Genomic DNA, 10,776 nt, shown 5'->3' with positions numbered 1-10,776 from the left:
AAAAATAAATGTGGGATTCAATCCTAAGTTTCTAAAACAGAAAGAGAGTTGAAATAAACATGCCATTTTTTAGAGAACTTGGCTATTATCTCATTTTCACCACATTAAGTTGTACGTTTGGAACTATTCGTGTTCCTCTGATTTTTTGTCAATTTATCTAAAATGATGTGCAGTTATTAGTAAAAATTCGATTTTTGAACGACCGATTTATTACAAACAGGGCCTCAATTCTTGTTCTGTGAAATGAAAACTTTTATTAAGCAAAGAAATGTCAGATCAAAAATTTTATAAAGGACATATTTTTCATTTCATATTTTCAAAGACCAATAGTCCACTCCCAGGTCCCATTGAAAAAATTATTTTTAAATTTCTCTATTTCTTCATTTCTAAAATATTGTAATGCATTTTCTTTTAAAACACTTTGTTTCTATGAATTGAATAATATCCCAAATTTTACAATTCAATACAATAATATTTATTTCAAGCCGTTACCATGAAACCATACGGCGGCAAGAACTGTCTCATTGAACAACGCCGTTATCGATGACGGCTCATCCCATTTGTTTACCGACTGCGGCTTGTGGCTCTGTTTGACACACACAGCCATCATATTGTGAGAATTTACGAACGAGAGAGAACGGGTACACAACGGACGGATGACAGTTTCTCAAATTTTGTGTGAAAATAAGGCCGAATGAAATCAATAATAAAAAATTAAGAAACATTTAATTCGATTCTATTATAGAATTAAAAAAGTGCCTTCTATTTAATGTTCTGGCGAAATACGGTAAAAACAAACCTCAGTGTGTGCGGGAATAAAGAAAAGAAATAAAACTAACAACCGGACGAAATAAAACGAATGAAATATTTTGGCCAGCAGCAGTATCAGCCACAAAAAGAAATGAAAAAATATTTTATGGCAGCAAGTGTGGCAATAAAATAACAAAAAGAAAAACAAGTGAAACTGCAAGACCTACCATTGAAAGCGTGAATATATTTCTTTTTCTGGAAATAAAAAAAAAACAAAGTGCAAAAATTTCCCGATCATTTCATAGAGAATATTTTTGGTGGTACGTTTCTTGAGATTTTCCCATTTACGATTTATTTCTCCTGCTTTATTATTTCTTTGCCGTTCCGTCGACGTCGTTGTCGTCTTCATTCATACCAAAACGTAACGCCAACGAACCAACCAACCAACAAACCAGACCAACCATCGCAAGAACAACAACAAAACCAAAACCAAGAAACAACAACTAACCAACCTAAACAGTGTCTAAATGTGTGTGAGTGTATGTTCATATGCGTGTGTGTAATAATAGTGAAATATGTAAAATTAAAATGAAATTAAATTAGAAATATTTAACGAGAAAAGCTAAAAAAATTGTGTTGAAACAAAAACTCCAAAACAAATCCCAATAAACAACGTTAAAATTAATTGAAATTGTCAAAAAAATTGTTGGTGTTTTTTCTTTACATTTCTATTTTGTGTACATCAACCAACACCAAGGCAAAATAAACGTAAACCAACCAAACGTAAAAGCAGAATAGTGGAAGAAGAAGAAGAAGCATTATAAAAAATAAAGTGTGTGTATTTGTTTACTTGGTGTCTTCATCTTTCCATTCAAGAAATCATTAAAACGAAGCAACAAAAAATTATATCAAACGAAAGAATAACATACAACAACAGCAAACAAATACAGTTAAAACAACAATTGCTCAAACATCATCTCCATTGACAGCAGCGAGTGAGTGCTTGTGCTGTCTCTGTCATTTGAAATCTTATTTTGGAGAATTTTTCTTGTAATTCATCTTCTTGGTGGTAACTGCATGGGGAGCCATTGAGCCCTCTCCAACCAACAAATACCAATTCTCCACAAAACTAAAGGAAAAAAAATAATAACAACAAAAGAAAGTACAAACAAACGAAACATCGTGTTGTGCTGCAATCCAACTCTCTGTGTGGAGAAAAACAAACAACAAAAATACGACTCTCTCTCTCTCTTATTTGCAAATCTCCTCATTTGTTAGTGAGATTTTCATTTCTATCATTCTCATTGAAAGTGTTGTTGCCGTGCGTGGTTTTTTGTTTTTGCAAATTGGAGATTTCTTTGCCAAAAAGCCGGTCACGTTTTATAATCGCGTATTTAGTTGACGATTATCAGTCCGGACATCGTTGCCACTGCCGAAGTCCTCTCTAGTTGGCTGGCTGACTACTGGCTGGTGTTATCCTTTCCAGCAGGTGTTTTCCAGCGGCCTGCCTCTGTGACAGTAGTCGTTTGGCATTACTTCATTGGATTGTATGCGAGCAAATAAAACACACGCAAGGACAAGCCGGATTTTTAAAATAATTCGAAATAATCATTGCAAGTGTTCGCGAGTGAAAAAAAAACGAATTAATAGAAATTTCAACATTTGCCTTGCGGATTTCAGACTATTCTATTGGATTAGCTGAAAGTGTTGTGGATTATAATTATTAATCATCAAGTTCAGGTAAGTTAGTGACAAGGATTTTTGAGACCGATGAGAGTGGAAATTTACAATTAGGGCTGTATTTACAAAAAATGACTCAGTTTTAATCACGAGAGGGCACTAAATGGAATTAAAATGTAAAACAAATTGACAATTTTGACCAGCGAGTTGGGAAGTATTAATTTTTTATTAATTTGCCGTTACTATTTGTACTTTTTAAGACTATAAGGTCAAGCTGTATGTGCTCCAGTCATTTATATACAACTTTTTAAAAGTCGAAGACAAGAATAAGTCCAACATGAGACACTTCCAAAACAAAATCGATAAATGTGATCATAATGTAGGGGAATACAATTTAGGCTGATTAATCCGTCTCTTTTTGGGTGGCGATGGCATCAGTTTTCTCTAGCACTCCAGGGTCAACTCCATTATGAGCACTAATTTAGATCGATTCTATTTTATCTAATTGTTTTTCATGATTTCTGGAGACATTCTAAAAGAAACTGCTGGCAAAAAATAGATTAACCAAGCATTAAGTGAATTAAGCTGCAATATATTTTAGATCTACATTTGTTGAAGTTTGTTTCGTCCTTAGATTCATCCTAGATTTTTATGCAACCGGCCTTCACCGAACATTGACTCTTATATGTACAGCTATAGGCAGGACTTGTAATATTGCAGCCATAAATTGTGAGATTTAAAAAAAGCTATTTTTTATATTTGATCTGTCGATCGAATGTGAAACCTGAACTTCTTTGACAAGCTCTTTTTGAAGACGGATTATGAAAAGTACTTTCTTGACGATTAATCAGGTCTCGATATCGGAGTCCACAGACTGCATCTAACTTCTTGTACTGGTTTTAAACGACGTTCTGATATCGATTTTGAAATGCCTTGCATTCCGTTTCACAATGTTTCTAGCTTCAATATAGATCCTTATTTGTTCACCTCAGTACTTAAGCATTATATAAAGCATATATAATCATGATCAGCATAAAAATCTGAGTCGATCTAACAATATCTGTCCCTTGAAATAACGATACAGGCCACATTATTTGACGTAGAGCTTCAAAATTTGATACAACAATTAGTATTGTACCTAGGATGGTTGGTATTGAAAATGAGATATATCGGCCCACGTTTTGGTATAGCCGCCATATAACGTTTCCTCCCGATATTCAATATTTTGATGATTTTTTTTTCGCAGATTTGTCTAAAAATTTGTATTTGTGGGGCCATAATGGGGTCTAGTTCCGTTGGCCAAACATTGTATGTATAAGTCCGCGTTTTCTAATAGCCCCATATAACGGCAACTCCCGATATTCGGTATTTTTATGATTTTTGCCACATTTTTTCGCGGATTTGTCTAAAAATTTGTTATTGTGGGTCATAATATAGTTTCTAATGTTTCCTTTACCCTAAGGTGGAGGGTATTAAAAGTTCGGCCCGGACGAACTTATTGTTTTTTTACTTGTTCAATTCTGAAATGCCGATTTTTCACATATAGTTGCCATTTTGGTCTTTCAGGAGTTCAGAGGATTTATCCTTTCCTGTCTTCAGACAAAATTTTAATATGTGCTCACTATGTGACATCTCGTAATAGGTTGGATTTCGAAAGTTTCATTCCAAACTCTGAGGCAGATTTGTTGTATTTTGGGTCCTCAGGGAATACATATTAATGCTTCGAAATAAGCTGACCCACATTTTCCAAAAAAGTGTCCGAAATTCGATATTTTAAAAACTCAGTGGGAGTAAAAAATCACAAAACTGATCAGATTTTAGGGAGGTAATTATATTGTTGTGAACCAAACTATTTACAATAAAATAAACGTTAAACCAATTTCTATGAAAGTTTAATTTATGTCGGGCCTTGTATAGAAATAAGACCACAAGAGGTCTCCTATATATTTTAAACCCTCTCCGAAGATCTCTAAAAATCGAAAATATCAACGAAATCTGGAGTAGAAGTAGACAAGATTTTTTTCTAATGTCGGGAACAAAAGATACAACTTTAAAGTCGACAGAATAAAAACTCTAAAGTTGCCTTTTATGGAATAGGAGGTTTTATTGATTTATATTATCGAATACATTTTTAAGACGACTCTTTAAATATATATTCTGTCCCAAATCATCCCCAATTATTTTCCCAACAAAAATTTCATCCAAATTGTCCTGTGGGAAAATTGTAACAAATTCCAAATGTCCTGGGAAATATTGAAATTCCCTGCTTACCATCGCCGACATCAAATTCCGATCCCTTAAATGATCTACTACTCCAAGCAACTTCTGTTTTGTTTTGCCGCGCCGCAAAATTTCCAAGAAAACCTAATTCTTTAACAATTTCCCAAGGAACATTTTTCACGAAATTTATCCAACATTGGCAACTTCCTGTTTCCCACACACTCAAACACACACACTTGTAGGCGAGCAAACAATGCCAAAAAAAAGTAGAAGGTGTCTCAAATGAACTGCACTCAAAATGGAAATTTTGGCGCATTTTCCGGTACGAAAAAAACAACAAAAAGAAAACCTGTTCCAAAAAGAAAATTATGCACAGCCACAAACAGGGCACAGAACCGAAAACATAAAATGCACAAGCTCATCATGGGCTATAAACAAAATAAAAACAACAACAACAATAATATTCATATAAACAGGTAAATAAAATTGTTGGTGTTGGAAAATACCCAACGAAATGAACAACCAACCACCGCTACTTTAATGAAAATGACAATGACGAAACCACCTAACATGGAGCTGGCCATAGATTTTGCCAAATAGATAAACAACAAAATAAAAATGTTTCGAAAACAACCAACCAACAACCTGAGAAATACCGAAAATAAAAGAACAAACCTTCGAATAAACAACAGACATATTTATATTGGAAACCCACAAACGCAACAAACTACTCTTACCATTTTCCACGATAAAATTCAGTTATGAAATGCATGTGTGTGTGTTTGTTTTAGGTCTGTTACCCTTAATGGCTCACCCGGCACTTGTTCTGTATGTGTATGTGTGCCCTACACCATTTCTTTGCTTTGGTTGGTAACCATGTGAACCATTTCATTTCTGTCCAAGCGGGTGGTGTCACAAAACGAATTATGGAAAAATCGTAAGAAAAGTGTCCTTAATTCATTTCATTTGTTCGCTGCTGTAAACATACCCACCGAGACGATAACAAATCTAATGATTTAATGACGATTGTTGCAGACAATGAATTGTTGTTGTTGTTCTCCTCCATTTGGCAAATTTTCATCGTCATTACCCAGAATCACGGCATGTGTGTGTAGCGAAAATCTTTGGAAAAATAACTGCGTCTTTTCCGAAGCTATTAAAACTTTGCACTGCCCTGCTTTCGATTTCAATCTTTTGTATGTGAAAAGAAATCATTTCCTGTGGTTTTTAATGTCTCGAACTGGGAATGGCGACAATCATAACTACCTCATCTTGAATGGAACACAATTGCGTTTGAATTTTCCTCTATGTTATAAAACGAGTGAGAGGAAAGCCTTTGGAAAAAGTGTTTGCCAAATTTTGTATTTGTATAAAATAAAACACATTCGGAATAAATTTTGCAAAAAAAAGGAACAACAAATTGATGTTGGGATTGGTGCCAGTGGAATGAGGTTAAAAGTTCAAATTGCCATACTGAGCTGCAATAAACTGAAGCTTTTTTGTTTTGTTTCTTTGTTAATGCCAAGGAGAACAAAAGTTCAAACGGAAAGCCAAGTGAAGAGTTGACATAAAGGGGGCCAGTGGTTAAATGTCCTTCTGAAGACATTTATGGATTTTTATTTTTAAGGTCCTTTGGAGATAGAAGGTTTTGTATAAGGCCTAAGGTCTCTCCTTTCGACAGACTTCCATAGATCTTCTCTAGAATAGATGACCTCTTAAAGGCCTTCTCTAGTGTGGAAGATACCTTAGAAAACTTGCCTGGAATACCAGACCTCTATAGAAGTAGATACATGTTAAGGATCTTCCACTACATAAAAGACCCGCTAAGAGCCTTCTTTGAAAGGAATAAGGTTGAAAGTTCAATTTGCCATACTAAACTGCAATAAACCAAAGTCTTTTTTTCTTATGTTCTTTATTAATGCCAAGGAGAACAAAAGTTCAACAGAAATCCAATTGAAGTTGACATTTGAAATATCTTCTATTGAGAAGAGGACCTTTTTATGGACTAACATAGAGTATAAGACCGTCTTACGGTCTTCTATAGGGTGGAAGACCTTCTCAATGCCTTCTATAGAGTAGAAGACCGTCATAAGATCTTCTATAGAGCAGAGGACCTTCTTGATGTCTTCTTTAGAATAGAAGACCTACCTGAGAGTGTCTATAGAGTAGAATACCTTTTTGAGGTCTTATATAGAGGTCTTCTGTAGAGTAGAAGACCTTCTTGAGGTCCTCTGTAGAGTAGAAGACTTTCTTCAGGTCTTCTGTAGAGTTGAAGACCTTCTTGAGGTCTTCTGTAGAGTGGAAGACTTTCTTGGGGTTTTCTCTAGAGTAGAAGACTTTCTTGAGGTCTTCTCTAGAGTAGAAAACCTTCCTAAGTTCTTCCGCGGAGTAGAAGACCTTCCTAAAATCTTCTATGGAGTAGAGTAAAAGACCTTCTTGCGGTCTTCTATAGAGCAGAAGACCTTCTTGAGGACTTCTATAGAGAAGAAGGCCTCCCTATGGTAGTCTATTGAGTAGAAGGCCTACCCAAGGTCTTCTACTGATTAGAAGGCCTACCCAAGGACTTCTACTGAGTAGAAGGCTTTCCCAATGTCTTCTATTGGGTAAAAGGCCTTCTCAAGGCCTTCTATAGAAGGTCTTCTATTGGGTAAAAGGCCTTCTCAAGGTCTTCTATGGAGTTGGAGGTATTCTTTAGGGTCTTCTTAAGGCACCCCTTCATAGGATGTTTTATGAAATTGAGACATGCCATGGTCATTTTAGGGGGTTTCTTTAGAACACAAGTCCTTACATAACTCTACTATAGTACAGAAGAAGATATCTTTGATGGCCTTTAATGGAGGAAAACAATATTTTGTATTCATCATTAGAAGTTGTCTTAAGGATGTTCCAGGACCTCCAAGAAGTATTTTTTACATGGAAGAAATCCCATTAAAACCTATAATTTGCCTAACAATCTTGTCATTTTTTTAATTAAAAGTTATTTTAAGGATCTTCCAGGGCCCCCAAAAGTATTTTTTATACGGAACACCCTCCATTAAAAGCTCTGATTTGGCTAACAATATAGCCATTTTTAGTTAAAAGTTTTTTTAAAGATCTTCCAGGACCTCCAAAAGTATTTTATATACGGAATATTCTCCATTAAAAGTCCTAATTTGACCAAGAATCTTGTCATTTTAAACAAAACACCTAAACGTCATTATAGCTCTGCTACAATTTACCTCTTTTGCTGCTCAACGCCCGCTTTTATTTTGACAATGTTATGGAGGTGTTTTCCAAATGTCATTGCTTGCTCGCTTATTTCCCATTTGGTCACGTAACCTCATTTATGATTTCATATTTTTGATTTATTCGAGCCGTTGTCGGGATACATTAAATCACCCTCTCCCTCTCTCACCTACCATAGACGGTAGTCATGCCCAGCGTGGGATCATTTTTTTTCTTATGGTTTTAATAATTTTCCCAACATGATTTGCTGTTTTGTTATTACAAACGGTAGTTGTACTCGACTGATGACTGGGTGGTGGTGGTGGTGGTGATTTTAATAATCCCACAAATTTTGCAAGTCATAATTTCAGCCCCGAAAAAAACCCTACACAAAATGAAAACAACTCAATACGAATATTTTCATGTCGTTTGGTTTTCTTTAAGTTGGCTTGTGGGGAGGGCTAAAGTAGGCAAACTGAAGGTTTCCACCCTTTTTAGTTACACTCTGGTTAGTTTTTAATGTGTTTTTCCTATTCTCTTTTCCTTTGGAATATCTTCATTTGTGGTTTGTGAAAACGAGGAAAGTATAGACACTCCATGCTTTGTGGCTTTAGTTGTAGGTATTCTTTATTCTTTTGTGGTTTTCACCTGTTTGAGTTGTGTGAAATATTGAGTTTGTTTTTTTTTATGTTTAAAATCAATAGATGAGAGTTATTTATGGCATAGATTTGATGTGTGGCCTGTTGGCTTTATTTTACTCAGCTGACATTAGATACATATCAATCATCATCAAGCACGTCTTGTGCATAGATCGCTCTCTCTATATAATTCCATTGAGAAATTAACGGTAAATGTAAACATCTCAAATATATTTTACATTTCTCAAAGGTAATATTCTCTCATTTTTAAACGGAAAAAGGAGAGAGAAGAGAGTTGAGATACGATTTAATAATACAGTTTTCCTACAGACACCAGATTTTGGGTGACCTGTCCATCACGCACAGTGTGTGACCCATTTAAAATCACAAATTAGAAATTTATGAATGAAACTGTGTAGAAAAATCTAATTTCATGCTATAATTTAAAATTTTTCGATTTTAATTAAAGGTGTTGATGTGGAAAAATAATAAAAATGAAACAAAACCCCGAAATTCATTAATAAAATTTGACCATTTTAATGAATGAGTGAATAGGTATTATTCATGTATGTATCGAAATACCTACCTACATTAAAAAAATACGGTGGTATTGCTGACTGTGCGTGCTCTTATTTCTAGAATTATGACAATTTCAATGTGGTGTTTTTTTGTTATAAAAAAATATTACTCATTAAATTCCGCCAAGTAGAAATTCAGAACGCCAAGGTGAAACTATTGTAATTTTGTTTTCAACAATAAATTGCTTTTACTTCTTTGAACAAAAAAGACCATAGCAATTGATCATTGGTGAAAAAATCAGGGCCTGCGGATTATTGTTGTTGGTGTTATTCGTTATTTTTGTTGCTGTAGTCTTCATTCATTGTGGATTCCAAGTAACCTATGCATGACACATTCGCTCATACCTGCGTTGAAATTCATAACGATCGTCACCGAACACCCTCCATTTTGTTATGACGTCACTTTATTTGTTGTTATAGTATTTCCCTGTTTGTTTATTGTTTTTTTTTTGTAATTTTTGACATTGTTGTAGCTTTTTTTAAGAAATGTGACTGACTATTCACAGTCAGTTTCGGATGACTCGGTCACAAATTGATTGATAATTTAAACTTGAAAATATTTCTGTTCACAAATGAAACAAAATACCGCCAATAAATTATAAAAAAAATTGGCAAAGACAAATAAATGTCTTGGCTAAATCGATTGTTTTTGTTGTTGTCGTTGTGAATGCAAAAAATAAATAGCTATTGGAAATAGAATAGCCAGTAAACACGTGGACCTTGACGAGGTCGTCTGTACTAAAGAAGGAATTAAGACTTTTATGGGATGAAAGTAGTTCAAGGTGTCTTCTGTTCCATAGCAGAACTTTTTAGAGGTATTCTATTTTAAGCGGTTCTGGATTCAATGAAATTCCTTTTCTGTGGCCATATACAGGGTGAGATAAAAAACTGCAACAAATGCACTAATTTTTACTATTTTTTTAAATTTCATTGAATGAAACCAAACATGTCGGGAATAGCGTCCAATTTTAAAATAAGTTTACATTTGTTCGAATTAGTCACCTTTGACACGAATTATGACCTTCAAACGGCCAAAGAAACGTTCACACGATGCTCGAATATTGCTCTGCGGTATTTTGGTCCACTCCCGGCGAAGCGCTTCTTTGAGGTGATCGACACTTTGGTATTTTTTAGTGCCAACCTTGCTTTCCAAAACAAGGATTGGTATATTTTGGTGTTATCCGGAGATTTTGGGTTTCCAACGGATTGGTATCCGGCCATTGTGCGTTGGAAATAAAGCGAGGAACCTCATTTTGTAACCACTCTTGGGTGGCGCGTGCTGAGTGCGACGATGCTGAGTCCTGTTGAAATGTTCAAGGTCTGCGGCCAAAATGTTTGCGTGCCCAAAGATTTAATACACCCTCCAGAATATTTTCGCGATAATATTCGGCATTTATTCTGATGCCACGGTCGATTAATTCGAGCGGAGATCGACCATCGGCTGTTATGGCGGCCCACACCATTGCCATGACTGGTGCTTGAGATCTGGTGGCCAACCGAAGGTGCACATTTTCAGCTGACCTCTTTGACAAGTAAAAGCGATCATTTTGTTTTTGTTTACAAACTGCTGCACAACGAATGTTTTCTCATCGGAGAAAACCAAATTCGGCAGTTTACTTTCGGCCAAGCGAATCTACTCTAGCTCTTTTGAGTCTGTTGCGGTATAAGTTCTTGCACTTTTTCAAATTTCAATGGCTTTACCCCGA

General features: G+C 35.3%; 1 protein-coding gene across 1 annotated transcript in view; it reads left to right on the top strand.

Moving 5' to 3' along the window:
• The first annotated feature begins 601 nt into the window (after positions 1-601).
• Positions 602-10,776, top strand: part of LOC101893603 (protein Star) — a 106,196-nt gene continuing 96,021 nt past the window's right edge. Inside the window, exon 1 of the mRNA XM_059121170.1 lies at positions 602-2,490. The gene's annotated coding sequence lies outside the window, so the exon portion shown is untranslated. The remainder of the gene's footprint in view (positions 2,491-10,776) is intronic.

Source organism: Musca domestica, unplaced genomic scaffold (genome assembly GCF_030504385.1).
Source record: "Musca domestica strain aabys unplaced genomic scaffold, Musca_domestica.polishedcontigs.V.1.1 19, whole genome shotgun sequence".
In the NCBI taxonomy this organism is placed as follows: Eukaryota; Metazoa; Arthropoda; class Insecta; order Diptera; family Muscidae; genus Musca; species Musca domestica.
The sequence above is the reverse complement of the archived record's forward strand: the minus strand, read 5'-3'. Positions and strand labels throughout refer to the sequence as shown.